The sequence below is a fragment of the Salvelinus sp. IW2-2015 genome, linkage group LG15 (genome assembly GCF_002910315.2).
Source record: "Salvelinus sp. IW2-2015 linkage group LG15, ASM291031v2, whole genome shotgun sequence".
In the NCBI taxonomy this organism is placed as follows: Eukaryota; Metazoa; Chordata; class Actinopteri; order Salmoniformes; family Salmonidae; genus Salvelinus; species Salvelinus sp. IW2-2015.
In genome coordinates this window covers 40407906-40424431 of record NC_036855.1, presented here as the reverse complement: position 1 = coordinate 40424431, position 16526 = coordinate 40407906, and the positions used below count along the sequence as shown (strand labels likewise).

General features: G+C 41.5%; 1 long non-coding RNA gene across 1 annotated transcript; it reads left to right on the top strand.

The window, feature by feature from the left end:
* Positions 1–1607: 1607 nt before the first annotated feature.
* On the top strand, positions 1608–2573 carry LOC139028892 (uncharacterized). Its single transcript, XR_011481107.1, has 3 exons — positions 1608–1679; positions 1797–1883; positions 2088–2573. It is a non-coding gene; the product is annotated as an uncharacterized lncRNA (long non-coding RNA).
* The last annotated feature ends 13953 nt before the right edge of the window (positions 2574–16526 follow it).

The window sequence follows — 16526 nt, the reverse complement described above, 5'->3', positions numbered from 1 at the left end:
CATGTACACTAGATAGCGGTAAATTGCAGCGTGTCGCTTAGGCCACCCATTGCGACTCGCTTGTGGGCTTGCTGGCAGCATATAGCAGCATGTTCTATTATGCGTCAAGAATTCAGCATAGCAAGTTTGTATGAAGGTCTGGTTAGTAAATGGGTACATAGTTCAATAGTAATATCCTCTAAACCGCTCTGGTGACAAACACACTTTGCTGCCCTGTTTCCAATTGTCCACATGGCTGGGAGAACTTAATCAAGTAAGTAAACACATTTCGAAAATGTAAAAGAAACCTATGTATTGTAACGACACTGGGTTTATAAGCGAGGAAATCGACTGCATGCTTTTGCGGCACAGGACCTCGGGCTAGAAGGTCGAGGGTTCGAGACCAGCTCCCTGCTGTTTCATTACAGTATTATTAGCTAACTAGTTACAGTGCAGGCTAACTCAAATGAGCAAGCTCACTATCTAGCCAACTTCACATACTGTGTAGATAGGTAGCTGGTGATATTTAATTCAGTTAGCTAACTTTGTATTAGCTATGTATCTTGATGTATTTATCACTGTAAAAAACAAACTCCAAATGCACTTGTAACGTTAGCTAGCTAACAGCCATGGATGAGGGTGAAAGGATAGCAGCCCCAACTGTCAAAGAGAGAGAGTAGGCTATTCAGGATATGGCAGGTACTTTTGTGTAGTTCCTGTCCCTAGAAGTGAGGACGGAGATAATAGTAACATAATATTCAGTGCGGTGTAATTTGACTATAATGAAGTCTGTTTCTTGTGAGGTTTTCTGTCCTCAGATAGAGAGAGCTATGAAAGCCTACATGTCTYCATATGAAGAGCAGTGGTTCTCAGTCCTGGTCCTGGGGACTCAAAGGGGTGCCCATTTTTGTTTTTGCCTTAGCACTGCACAGCTGATTCAAATGATCAACTCATCATCAAGCTTCAAGTGGTATTTATGTATTCATTTGTGATGCTATCCTTGATACGATCCTGTTATTGCACATATGTGTGCTCATGCATCTATCAATCCAATGTTATCATGATTTGTTATCAGGGATATTATACTTTAGTAATCCACAATGACCTGGTGATGTAATAGTCTAATAATGACATTGTCTTCCATATTCCTACAGATACCTTGTAACTGGAGATTCCTTCAAAACGATTGACTACAGTTATCTTGTAYGGCACTGCAAGGTTGGGTGACCAGGGTCATCTGGGACTGCCTCCTGGAGGAATTCAGGTGTGTGAAGGCTACCTGTGTCCTACATAATTTCATGAGGATGGACACGAGGACCYGGAGGGGATCTGCAGCCGCCGTTGTGTGCCAGAGGAGAAGTCTGCTGCTCTGCAGGATGTTTCAAGGATGGGGTCCAACAACACAGCAAGAGAGGKAATCCGTGTGCGGGAGATCTTCACCTCCTACAATTAGACACTCTATAACCCACACCTACACACTCATGTGTATCAATCTGATTGATGGATTGTGTTGTGCAGTAAGCAGGCTCAGGTGTATAAATGTATCCTTCCACCTTCAAAGAATAGGCAAGAGGGCCAACCATGGAGAATAGTGAGACACTTCGTTATTTCTAGAACTACGATATTGTTTTGTCCTCGTGTCCGTTCATGTTTTTCAACATAAAGTACTCTGCAGCCACTTAGTGTGGTGTGGACACCAGGTGAGGCCACACACATAGATTCCTGTTGAACACTGTCCCTTTAACTACCTTATTTTCTCAATAACAGTCTCTCTCCTTCACTTCATCCCTCTCTCCTCTTCTCCCTAAATCCTCTAGGTCATATCAGCTGTGTCGGTGAACCCCTCCCGCATCTGAACTGGCTACATAGAGGGCACAGCATGATCAGAGGTGAGAGGTCACTTGGTCAGCTCAACATGAAGTATTATTAAAGAGATGCTTTACATTGAACTACAGATAGATGCAGTAGTCCCAGAGTTAATGATCCAAGGTCAGTTTTGCATTTCACCTGATTATTATGATGAGTAACAATGTTAGAATAAAAACTAAAAACATAAGGCTTATTTGTCTCTCTCTCTCCATCTGTCTCTCGTCTGCAGTTAGGATGAGAGAGGATGCCAACCCCCAGTCCCATCATCGCCACCTCACCCGCTTTTAAGATAACCTTCAGGCCGACTAGAGACACTAGTATGTAATTGTGATGAACTGAGAATATTTGGGTAGCACTGATTCATGAATCATATCCCTGCTCCTATGTTCTTACCTCTTTCCCTTTCTGTCTTTTACACCTCTCTCGCCACCTCCTCTTTCTTCCTCTGTTTTTATAATGCACAACAGATGTGCATTGAAGTACAGATTGAACTTGCATTAATATTATTCATTCATCTCTAGGAGACAGAACCAGTCTCCTTCCTGAGCGGTATGACGGCTGCGTGGTCCCATGGTGTTTATACTTGCGTACTATTGTTTGTACAGATGAACGTGGTACCTTCAGGTGTTTGGCAATTGCTCCTAAGGATGAACCAGACTTGTGGAGGTCTACAATTTGTTTTCTGAGGTCTTGGCTGATTTCTTTAGATTTTCCCATGATGTCAAGCAAAGGAGGTACTGAGTTTGAAGGTAGGCCTTGAAAATACATCCACAGGTACACCTCCAATTGACTCAAATTATGTCAATTAGCCTATCAGAAGCTTCTAAAGCCATTTACATAATTTTTATGGAATTTTCCAAGCTGTTTAAAGCACAGTCAACTTAGTGTATGTAAACTTCTGACCCACTGGAATTGTGATACAGTGAAATAATCTGAAAAAATAATTAATAAAAAATGACTTGCACAAAGTAGATGTCCTAACCGACTTGCCAAAACTAGTTTGTTAACAAGAAATTGTGCAGTGGTTGAAAAATGAGTTTTAATGACTCCAATCTAAGTGTATGTAAACTTCCGACTTCAACTGTATACAGTGGGGCAAAAAAGTATTTAGTCAGCCACCAATGTGCAAGTTCTCGCCACTTAAAAAGATGAGAGAGGCCTGTAATTTTCATCATAGGTACACTTCAACTATGACAGACAAAATGAGCAAAAGAAATTCAGAAAATCACATTGTAGGATTTTTTATTAATTTATTTGCAAATTATGGTGGAAAATAAGTATTTGGTCACCTACAAACAAGCAAGATTTCTGGCTCTCACAGACCTGTAACTTCTTCTTTAAGAGGCTCCTCTGTCCTCCACTCGTTACCTGTATTAATGGCACGTTAATTAATTCATTAATTAATTAATTAATCTGCAGCAGAGGTAACTCTGTGTCTTCCTTTCCTGCGGCGGTCCTCATGACAGCCAGTTTCATCATAGTGCTTGATGGTTTTTGCAACTGCACTTGAAGAAGCTTTCAAAGTTCTTGACATTTTCCTGACCTTCATGTCTTAAAGTAATGATGGACTGTCATTTCTCTTTGCTTATTTGAGCTGTTCTTGCCATAATATGGACTTGGTATTTTACCAAATAGGGCTATCTTCTGTATACCACCCCTACCTTGTCACAGAACAACTGATTGGCTCGAACGCATTAAGAAGGAAAGAAATCCCACAAATTAACTTTTAACAAGGCACACCTCACAATTGAAATGCATTCCACCTTATGAAGCTGGTTGAGAGAATGCCAAGCGTGCGCAAAGCTGTCATCAAGGCAAAGGGTGGCTACTTTGAAGAATCTCAAATATAAAATGTATTTTGGTGTGTTGTTTCCTAGTTTTGATGTCTTCACTATTATTCTACAATGTAGAAAATAGTTTAAAAAAATATGAAAACCCCTTGAATGAGTAGGTGTGCCCAAACTTTTGACTGCTGCTGTAGGTCGTTATGGGAAACACGAGGAGATGCAAATAGAGTATGTCCAAAAATGGCAACAGCAAACATAGTCCCCTATGAGTGATGCGGAGCCCCAATTGGGCCAATCAAGGTCATTTTGTAAATGCCAGATCTCTATGTCAAGACACATCATTCACCCAAGTTTAGTCAAAATCGTGCCAGTGCTGTCTGAGATATCGCGTGTGACTAATGGATGGACAGACAGATTCACAGTCCCCTCCCTGATTTCATTGTGAGGGACAACAATCACAGTATGGTTACCCTGAAATTGTTTGATATTGAGATAAAAACGGCTGAATTGGACTGCACGTTTTCTGCAATTCTACACATTTGGTCATGGGGCGGAGAGAAAACGTTACAATTTTATAGGACATTTCCTGCAATTCATCCCATTTTGCCATAGGGTGGAGAGACATTTTAGCAATTTTAAAGCTAATGTCCTGGAATTCTAAACATTTTGTAGTGACTTATGCCATGTTAACATGATATCTGAGTTAGAATGAGTAACCAAATCAATGTCGGGGCGCCATGGATTTCAGGGCCCCTGGGCACGTGCCCTGCATGCCCCGGTCGGTATTTGGCCATGATTACTACAAGTTTAGATATCTGGCTCGACTAACTACCGATCTAAAAATTGTTAGCAGACATGGCTAATTGAATGACTGTCAGTGACTGAAATAACAACAGAAAAACTGCTGATGCATAATAACATTTTGGAAATTGCACCTGGTGTATTCTACTATTATTACTCTCAATAGTAAGTTGAGATCCCGACTGAGTCCCCCCCCACCCAAAAGAAAACGTCCAGGGGCCCGAAGCGACCACTTATGTCACTTAGGCCTGGAACCAGCCCTGGCGGTCAGCAAGATGCGTGGTCAAATTATGAGAACATCCGTAACCTGCACATCATTAGAAGTGCCAAGTGTGCTTGATAAATAGTGAAACTCAGCACAAATAATGACAATAAACTCAGCATTATAATGACATTATAATGAATATAAGTGTCGATTTGACAACAGTTAAAAATAGTCAATTGTTTTCAGCTCATGCTCACATGGTGTTCGTCTTCACACACCGGTATCAGTTGGAGCATGTACATGTCACATAAACAAGGAAAGCTGGTGACTGCGTTGCTGATGTTGTTTTTTGCTTGAGATTATTAAATAAAGATGTTTTATTTTCACATACACCAGATAGGTGCAGTGAAATGTGTTGTTTTACAGGGTCAGCCATAGTGCCTTGCTCAAAAGGCACATTGACAGATGTAGGGCCTGCTCTCTCAGTGATGACATTTTGTGCTGATAATCGGCCAGTAGCATTTTCACCAGTTGTTCTATCCAAACGGTGCCGTCCCTTCCTCTCTCCTGTCTCACCGTTTCATTTGGTGGTGGTGTGAATACCTGCTCAGTGCGCACCGTTCTGGCTTTTTTGCGCTTAGGCCTGGAGGTGCTCAGAATCAGAAGAATAATCATCAGATGTCATAATAATTATTTTTTCATTCAGATGTTGAAGCAATGCTAATGTCTTGATCTTCTTGCCATTGTAAATTATGCACGCTCTCACTGTGTACTCCAAGTAGGCCAGTGTAGACTGATAAGACTGCTTGTTTCCGGTGGACTGATATAGGGTACCTACCATTTTGAGATTATAATTAGAATAGATCAATACAATAGAATGGCCCCCCCTGTTCTTCATTCACAATTGGTGATAACCCACTGTGCACACACTGGTTGAATTAACATTGTTTCCACGTGATTTCAATAAAATGTAATAGACATTGAATTGTCGTCCACTCGCTCATCAACTCACCCATCTCCCCCTTTCTCTCCCATCATACTTTACTTAATTTATCTGTTATTATACAAAGAGTGTACAAAACATTAGGAACACCTGCTTTTTCCATGACATAGACTGACCAGGTGTATCCAGGWGAAAGCTATGATCCCTTATTGATGTTACCTGTTAAATCCACTTCAATCAGTGTAGATGAAGGGGAGGAGACAGGTTAAAGAAGGATTTTAAGCCTTGAGACAATTGAGACATGGATTGTGTGTGTGCCATTCAGAGTGTGAATGGCCAAGAAAAAATATTTAAGTGTCTTTAAACGGGGTATGATAGTAGGTGCCAGGCGCACCAGTTTGAGTATATCAAGAACTGCACCGCTGCTGGCTTTTTCACGCTCAACAGTTTCCTGTGTGTACCATGAATGTTCTACCACCCAAAGGACATCCAGCCAACTTGACACAACTGTGGGAAGCGTTGGAGTCAACATAGGTCAGCATCCCTGTGGAATGCTTCCGACACCTTGTAGGCCATGCCCTGATGAATTGAGGCTGTTCTGAGGGCAAAGGGGGGTGCAACACAATATTAGGAAGATGTTCCTAATGCAAAAATGCCCTCCTAAAAGTTATAACACCAGTTCTGTTAGTGATATAAAGATTCTAACGAGAGTGTGTTTTATAGACTTATTTCGGAAAAGTCAAGGACGCAGGGGGGCTTTAAAAATCATGAACAGTCCAAATGACTGCTTTAGCAGTTCTTTGTTGGGTTTTATAGTGAAGACATTCTGTAACTGTAAAAATGTATTAACTTTTAATGAATGAAACCCGTCATGATGTTTTCTGATACAAACAAATCACTTGAAAAAGTAGGTTACCTTTGCACGTTCCTTCAAAATAATTCCAGCATCCGAACAGAGCACTGTGCACCCGCCAACTTTCCTTCAAGTCGCAACTATCTCACAATAGAAAGCATCTGAATGAGTGAAACAGCGCCCCCTCCGTGTAACTATATGTATGCCATACTGTTTTGGTCCAGACAGCGTCAGATAGATGGGCTACACAAACTGAGACAGAGTGGAGCTGTTTCGTTCGCTCTGCTGATTTATCTGAGATTGATGCTTCTTTCTTTGTGTCTCCGTCAAAATAAATTATCAATATAAAAATATTTTTACGGTTGGGTTGTCCAGGCCCCCTAAGGCCCGCCCATAACGCCGTCCCTGTGCTAACTGGGAAGTGTTTGTTCTAGAACGTTATGTATAGCTATGTCCCTTATCGACTGAGGTCAATGAATGAAGCTACAGCAGCCAAGGTGATAATGGCTGTTTTTGCTGTTCTCCAAAAAGCATTTTAAAGCTTTTAAATTGTGTAGAAATGCAGTAAATCAGCTTCAACTTTCAAAAAATTCCTTGGATGGGAAAACAAGTCCTTGGAGGGGGAGTTACCACCGAACATGTATCGAACTTGAATATGGAGCAATATGGATCACTTCAAATGGATTTGAATAAATTAGGGCAGATAGAAATTAACAATTTAAACAATTATTCAATACAATGCATTGTAGTTTAAATGTTCAACGCTATTTGTGATACAATCTGAATTTTCATGGCCACACATGACTGATTTCTGGTCCCTGCTTGGCCACCCCATTTCAAAAATCTTAGAAACACTCCTGGCAGTCAGTCTCAGCCTTGGGTGAGAGCAGTTCCACTGACTGTGTTTTGTTGTAGTGCTCTAACATGGCCAGGAGACAGCAATGTTTTCCTGGATAAATTACTATCTGTCTGGTGGAGAAGCAAGTTAATAAGTCCACTTATCTCATTTTACCCCCTGAAGGCTACAACTGCTCAGTCCCTCATCTGTTCCATACTCAGACTATAGTGTCAGTCTTTATCTCCATCCTCTTTTCATTAGTCCTCTAGCAGAGACTTCCTCTTGACAGGTGTCTGGTCATGCTGGATGTGGATAGATTTCATATCAGATCTGGACCGGGTCACAGCTGGATAGAATAGAACAGAACCTGATTTCATCTTCCTGGTCATGCATTGTAGTTATGCATTGCTAAGTGGACCTATGAGTCTTATAATGTGATTTATGCCTAGTTTCAATTTGAGAACATGACWTTAAATAGAATCATGAATAAACCTGTAGGAAACGTTATGCTGAAGTACTGAAATTCCCACAGAAGAATTTTGTTTCTTAACGTTCTCTGAACTATTTGAGAACATTCCCAATGTCAAACCAGTTGAAGAATGTTCCTAGAACATTAAAAATATTTATATTAAATGTAAGTTTGAGCTTTTAGGAAATGTCCTGTAAAGTAATGAAATACCAAGAATTTTTTTTTTTTTTAGGTCAAGTTCCTTAAATGTGCTGAGGATGTTCCAAAACCAACCCAGCTAGCACATTTGGTTCCTTGGAAGTTGTGGAAACGTTTTTGGTTTCCCAATGGTTCTGGGAACAAAACCATAAGTTTCCTGATCGGTAAAACAGATAATAAAAAAAAAACATTCTCAGAACTGATGTGAAATTTGTCTGTTCTGGGAACGTACATTTCTTAGGTTGTAGGGAGGTTCTGAGAATGTTTTACTATGGTTCCCTGAAAGTTTTCCTGGGAGGTTTTATCTTTCATGTCTGTGACTATCATTACATGTGAAGACTGTATATTATCAAAAATTCTCTGTGTAATTTAATTACACGATTAAACTAATCATGTAACTTTAATTAACTAGGAAGTCGGGGCACCGGAAAAATGTGTTTTTCACACAKACTCATGAAATACATAGMTACATTTCTTCCCAAATGAGCGGCGTTGTAGCACTAAGTGATGGTTGTATGGGGACTTTGTTTATGGCTCTATCACTTCCTAAGTGTCAAAGGAACTGAAACAAAAAGGAATGAAAGCATAAACAAAATATATACAAAATATATTTATCACACCAAAATCATCTAATTGGACTGTATTCTATATACGTCCAACGTCCTGGCAAAATAACCCTATCATGGCATTGTCTAATGTCATATCTAGGGCGTTCCTAATTTGCGGTGTGTTGCTTAGGGCACTATCCGAAGTTGATTACTACATGATAAGTCTACAGCTGTAAGCCCCCAGCTTCGGGCAGTCTACAGGGATGACCTATGGACCCCTGTGGAGAAACTGGTGAGTACTGCAGCTGTAGAGTCAAAAGGCCTAAGTAACTTTTCAACTTTACTAAGGCTGGTATTTTGTTCAGATCCTCAAGCATAAATCCTTATTAAATGTTTCGCTGTACATGTGTGTTTGTGCTTACACCAGCGCACATACCATGGGAAAGAAACCAAGTATCCGGGTAGGCTGAAATGTGTTCAGAATGAGTCTGATGTCATCAGATAATTTCCAGGTCGATGCCTGGAGGTCAGTAAGAATTGATGTCGACCTCAAGACATTTGTTAAGGGGACCTGTAGTAGTTTTACTACACGTCAATGTGTCTTACACCATTGTAGTGGTGGTAGGTATGAAGGAGTCTATTTCATAGCTATGTCATCCACAGAGGAGCTAACCTCACGACGGAAGTACTCTCTAAGCACTGAACCAGTCGTATGCGGTGTGATCATGGTTCATGACTTCTAATAACTTTCCTCCTGAATGGAGGGTTCTATTTATTAGTGGCATGTGTGTTAACCATCAGAAGAGTTTTCTGGAGATTCCCTTACACGTGTTGCAATCTGGGTGACTACTAATTCCTCTGTTATCAATAGCAATTTGACTTGTGAGGTCTCTAACCTTCTTACTGATTGTGGCTGGACTGACTGTGCTGGCATTGGTACTGGTACTCAAGGGGACCAGTTGTCCTACCGATTTATTCTGAAATGTTATTCTACTGGAATACATGATTAGAGCATTTTACTAGTTGTATTGTATTTGAACCTACACATGGCAAGGAATGACTATTTTTGCCATTTGTTTTGGAGGTGGAACGTCTACTGGACTTCTTTTACGACCAGTTTGGTACACCTCTGTAATATCTTAGATGTGTTCTAAGATTATCCCCGTCTAGGGGCCTGTCTGCTCCTCACTGTTCTCATAGGGAAGTTTACAACTAGATTTGTTTTCTCCTCTGGCGGCCTCGTACGGTGTTGCATGTAGTCTCGACCCCCCCATTGGCCTCGATGAGGCTCATCATGGGTCTGGGCTACTATTCCCCCCTTTGTGTCTCGGGACCCGCCCACCAGCGGTTGTTGTTGGTATCCAAGGTACAAACGAAAAGATTGTACCCGATGTACGAGTTGTCAGCGGCCGTGTTGTTATGAGAATGGCTGTAACCTTTTCACCAAATCTCCTGGTGTTTGTGCTTCAAAACACTCAGTGGCTGTTGAGGCCTGTCAGCCACCACAGCGTCCGCGTGTGGCAACCTCTTCAGTATCTGCGAACTGAGAAGAGGATATCTGTCTGTGAAATAGCAAAGTGTTTCACCAGTGGGAGTCATTAGTGTCATTGTAAGGGGTGACAGTCCCCCACAAAGTGGAAGATGTATCATCGGAAGCAGAGTACACTGCGCATCTATGTTTTTCTTGCTGAGACGGCCGCAGTGCTTGCGGAAGTGTCCGAAGGGCAAGAGAAGTTCTCAACTACCGTAATGCACGACTTCAAGGAGGAGGGAAGTTGCTCATTCACAGAGACTGCTGGCTCGAAATCATGAACATTTATGGTCAATCAGGTTAGCTGATGGAATGTGTCGAGAATTCGTAATATCTCCTTGGATCGGATTCTGCACGACGATGATTCAAAACGTATTTTTCCCAAGGGGTGCTTTTGACAGATAGCCCTCATGAATGACTGTGTTGCAGCTAGCGTTAGGAGAAGACAGTGTGGTCAGTGGAGAAGGAACTGTGACCTGTGACCATACATGGTTGGTTTTCCAATCCATCAGTGGGAGTAACCGATCCAGCAAGTCTGCTGCGAGTTGCAGGGGTTCAGATTCAAGGCTGGTAACATACACAGGATGAACGAGCGGTACGTCCTGGAAGTGTAGTTTCAGCATGACTCTCAATGTGAGAGGCGGGGTAGTCTGAGTGAAACCTTGAAGCTAGTGTCGCATCGTTCCACTTTTAACCAACGTTTAGTTGGCTTCAAAACCCTTTTGAGATCATCAAACAATGTTTGAGAGATGAGCGATATTGTCGCGCCCGAATCCATTAGCCCATGACAAGTTAAGCAGTCCTCCAGGACTGTTTCCAGGTATGGCCGTTTAGAGTTGCATTAGGTGGACATATTCCCCATAAAGTGGAGTGGTCATTTCGCAATGACGTGATGTGCCATTTCTGTTCAAGGTGAAAACAGATGGACTTTTCTGATTTTGAGTGGGCTTTGTTTTCGCGAAGCTTTTGATCTGTTTCTTCTGAACCTTTGTATCAGAGTCTATAGACAAAGCCTGTGGGCTTGTTTCTTGATCGAGCGGGCCCTGGATAGGATCTCGAGTGAGAGCGGGAGAAATATGATTTTTAACTTCCTTGCAAGGGTGTTAATTCCTGCGGACCTGGTGTCCGGCAACTCCCCGTATAGTCCTTGWGACTTATCTTTTACCCTTTTCTCAAATGTTTCTTGCTTTAGTTCTTCACATAGTGGAACCACTAGAGAACATTGGTCTACGTTTTGATTGTCCTTGAACCCTTGGTTACCCTTGTGCTCTGTCACTTTGTGTGAGTTGGGTGCAGGAACATAGCGAACAGGTCGATTGTAGCGGTAGTTGTTTCGATGGCGACGTACTTTACAGTTATTTAGACCGCGGTGGTTATTGGATGCATGGTTTTGTGGTAGAAACCGTTGTTGTGAGTCATCTTTCAACACTCCAATACCTGATAATGCACCCTCTAACTGGAGTGAGTGCTCCTGGTCAAACTTCAAAACCGAGTTGTCAGGGCTCTTAGCGTGGCGAGCTTTTGATGCCTCAAAAGCTGTGCTTGCAAGCTCTCTGAGTTGTAAGATAGGCAAGCCAACGTGGGCTGTAGGGCCCAAGTAGGTAATGAAGGTGGGATACATGTTCGACAGAAACATTTGTTTGAATGGTAACAGCTCTTCCATTCTTGTTTCAGTGAGTAGTCCAAAGTAAGCTGAACAAAGCCTATSATAGTAAGATTGTGGGTGTTCATTCCAAGCTTGTTTGACAGTGTTAGCCAGTGAGCTATTGTTTGTGAGTTGCAGAACCACTGAATTCAAATTTCAAAGCTGTGGCAAGTTTAGCGTAGTCATTTTGCACGTGTTGCTGTTGTAGACCAATTAACCGCATCATGTGTCTTTTTGATGTTTGCTTCAACAGGTAAACCCTGACAGAACCCGTAGCGTTCGGGTAGCCATCCGATGCATCCTCTATGTCAGCTAGGAACGTCTCAGTATCGTTTGGCTGACCTGGAATGGGGTCAAAGGTGGGGACATTTTTGAAGAGTTTGTCAAGGCTTGCGTGCCAAGCAGGTGGAGAGGGTTGACTTCATCCTGTGGGGAAATTGGGGCCGAAAGGCCAAGAGGAGAAGCCAAGCTTTGGCTTTGTTGGGGAAGAGGCGAAATATTACTCAGTGCCGAATGGCCAAGAGGAGAAGACTGGAGGACACATGAGGGAGGCAAAGTCTGAAACCTTCTATCGTCTTCATTCCTTTGAGTACCGGGCTCCGGTTGCTTGGTTGGGTAGTCACACTGTAGCACGCGACCATTCTGGAATTCCACCAGATTGTACCTAAGGGTGGTATATTATGTTGGAGATTTTCCAGTCATCGGATGATTTTCAGTAACATATACTGTTCTCTTTGAAGTAGAAAGAATTATCAATATAAGCTTAAATATTAGACATATGTAAGCAGAATGAAGGCTAAACCTATGTGTGTGTCCAAGCTAGATCAACATCGAATTGACCATTGGACATGTAAAGAACAGAACGTAAGCAGAATCTGTGTAGATGAGGCAAGGTAAACTAACAAGACGTGACTGGTCTGGGCCATATCTGATCTTGTGAAGGCTACTGGACACGCACACAAGTTAAGCATACATTGATAATGTAGGTCTGAACTTGTAAAGACCTTTTGGACAAGAACATTAGGTAAGGGGTATGCATGTCACGCCACCAATAGAATCTATGCCCCAATATCTGAGCCAATAAGAGAATGGAAACTATGTAACAAAGCAAATGGGGTGATGACGTTATGTAAAGTTAAAAATGTATAAAAGCCAAGCACTAAGAATGAGAAGGCAGTACTTCCATGGAGGTGCTCGGCTTTGTTGCACTCTGCAATTAAAGTCTAATTGAATTCACAATCTCCAGTATCTGAGTAGTATTTGATTTAATATTTTCCACAACATCTGCTGCATTGCAGAGTCCACTTGAGTGCTTAGAGTACTGATTTGACACATAAGTGTCACACTTGCTCCTTTCTGTCTCAAACTTATCTGTCATGGTTTGCAGATAGAAGTCTTGAGTACGGTGCGAGAGATTCAGTGATGAGATTTTCTCCCTTTCCTTAGAAATTAATATTTCCATCTTCATCACTTGAGTTCTCTCATCATTCATTAGGTCGGCAACTTCAATGAGTTCTGCTGATTTGTCATCCAACTTAGTCATTGTGTCCGTTAACTGATCGTCTTTGGTCTGRAGCATTTGGAGTAGAACATTGTTACTTTGAGTAACGTTCAACAAAACTGCCTGCATGTTATCAAATTGCACGTTCCTGTTTGTAGATAACTCAACAGATTTATCTAGTTTGGAGTGGACTACATCGTATTTAGTTTTGGCTAAATCGAGTTGTTCCTGTAGAAAACTATTTTGTTGATTTGCACTAGTGCTTGTTCATCGTCATAAGTATTTGCAGTTACTTTTAATTGTTCAGATTTCAAATGCAGTTCCTCAGTTAGCAGAATGCATTCATTTCCTGCTTTTGTCAATAGTTGCTCGGTTCTTTGTACRTGTCCCATCATGTCAGCCAAGTCTTGCATGTGCTTCTGCTGAGCACTGTGGTACTGGACTGATGCCAATCTTTGATGGTGATACATAAGGGCTAAAGTGGAGAGGACCATTACAAAGCCTGCATTCAATGGTTGATTTTGGAGAGCGTTCTCAATTTTTTCTGTTTTTCCGCTAATGGCATAATTGGTTTTTTTTATCGCTGCTGAGGTCAGAAATCAATCCATTTATGGTTGAGGGTTCACTATTTAGCATTATTAAAACATTTTAAATTAAAAAAATATATAAAAAAAATCATATTTTTCAAAAGTTTGGTTTTGGAATATGTTGGAAGCTGCGAAGACGATTTTAATCTATTTATAGACATTAACTTCTTACGGCTGAGATCGACTTGACAACAGCCAGTGAAAGTGCAGGGCGCCAAAATCAAACAACAGAAATCTCATAATTAAAATTCCTCAAACATACAAGTATTTTACACCATTTTAAAGATAAACTTGTTGTTAATCCCACCATAGTGTCCGATTTCAAAAAGGCTTTACGACGAAAGCACACCATCTGATTATGTTAGGTCAGTACCTAGTCACAGAAAAGCACAGCCATTTTTCCAGCCAAAGAGAGGAGTCACAAAAGCAGAAATTGAGATAAAATGAATCACTAACCTTTGATGATCTTCATCAGATGACACTCATAGGACATCATTTTACACAATACATGTATGTTTTGTTCGATAAAGTTCATATTTATATCCAAATATCTTAGTTTACATTGGCGCGTTATGTTCAGTAATGTTTTGCCTCAAACATCCGGTGATTTTGCAGAGAGCCACATCAATTTACAGAAATACTCATAATAAACATTGATAAGATACAAGTGTTTTACATGGAACTTTAGATAAACTTCTCCTTAACTTCTTTGGGGTAGGGGGCAGTATTTTCACGTCCGGATGAAAAGCGTGCCCAGAGTAAACTGCCTGCTGCTCAGGCCCAGATGCTAGGATATGCATATTATCAGTAGATTTGGATAGAAAACACTCTGAAGTTTCTAAAACTGTTTGAATGATGTTTACTCTGGGCACCTTATTCATCCAAGCTACTCAATACTGCCCCCAGCCATAAGAAGTTAAAAAGTAAATGGGACCTGGCTGCATAGGGTGAGATGGATAGTGCACCTGCAAACAACAAAGAACATTAAGATAAATTACAATTAATTGTCTCACCCCTGTCAGTCTGTCTTTACACCGCTCAATGAAAGGTATTTGCCTGCCTCCCATATATATATTTTCATGTATATTTTTGTGTGTATATCTATCCATCTATTGTCCTTAATCAGTGTAAAGGAGGAAATGTGGCTTACGTGTTGAGCGAAATCAAAGCTGTAATAAATCCTGATGTCTTTGCTTGCTGGTTCAGTAGGAGCCCCCCAGAGACAGCTGAAGGTCTTGACAGGTGGTCTTGCAGTCAGCAACCATCTTCTGGTAGACAGACCGCTCACTCTGAACAAGCAGGAGATGCTACTCTTGCATCTTTAGCTTGGCTGACTTTAACAGCTTCTGGCAGATTGGCAGATCTGAAGACCTGATAGTTGTTCCTCTGGCACTGCCAGCACAGGTCTGTCCTCGGCTTAGTGCTTGAGATGTGGGGCAGCAATTTTCTCCACAGATTCCTGAAGGAAGACAGTGCCAAACATGCTGGAGGTCAATTAAATAATCAAAATGTGTTTATGCTTTACATACCAAGTGTTGTCATCGATTCCTTGTAAAGACGCCACATTTTGAGACATGGGATGGCAGCAGCTTTCCACCAAAGTGTTTGTGTCCCGGGTGGCGTCCTGGTAATACTATTGCATTATCCTCTGTGTAGTTGTTGATGAAGATCACCACTCGCTGCAAGTCCTCATACTTCAGGTGTAACCTGTGCTTGCTTGGGCCAGCTCTCTTTTTGATGGGAGGCATTAGAACATTCTCCTTGTATAACTGGTGGAGGAGAGTCAGGCGTGTTCTATTGATGCTGAAAGACAAATTCCAGATACTAACATTACACACTTCATACACATAAGTTAATGTTACCTAGCAAGCCAGCCATCTAATGTAACGGTAGTCATATTCCTCCTCCTCGGACGAGGAGAGGCGAGAAGGATCGGACCAATACGCGGAGTGGTTAGTGCTCATGATGATTTAATAAAACGAAACTGAACACTGAAAATACAAAAACAAATAAACGAAGAGCAGAAAACCGATACAGTACCGTGTGGTGAAAAACACAAACACGGAAACAAACACCCACAAAAAACACGTGAAACCCAGTCTGCCTAAGTATGATTCTCAATCAGGGACAACGATTGACAGCTGCCTCTGATTGAGAATCATACCAGGCCGAACACAAAAATCCCAACATAGAAAATCAACCATAGACAAACCCACCCAACTCACGCCCTGACCAACTAAAATAAATACAAGACAAAGGAAAACAGGTCAGGAACGTGACATCTAACCCCTGTTAATGTTAGCTAGCTAACAGCAAGCTTTAACTTGGGGTCTTTTGTTTAGACATGTAACATTAACTTTAGCTAGCTTGGCACGATCGTCCTCCAGAAAGTAGTCCATCACAACTTTTTCCCACTGACCTTTGTCGATAGCGCCTGATAAATTCAGGGCAGCAATGTTATTGAGAGCAGAAGCAACATATTGCAGTTATCCATGGCTAATGCTATAGCTTTAAAAAAAAACTGCAGTAGAAAGGATTATCTACGCATTACGAGCAGCTCATTTTATAGACACAAGATGCTACACCGCAGACCAATCCAAACTCGTCTCTTGGCATGTCCAGCCCATTCATTATCTCAGCCAATCATGGCAGGCGGGAAGGTTGCTTACTTTTTCTGTGGCTGAACCAACTAGGCTCGTAATTTAACAATTGTATTCACACTTACAGATGGCATACAAGTTTGATATTAAGGCACATGAAAGTTCACATGTT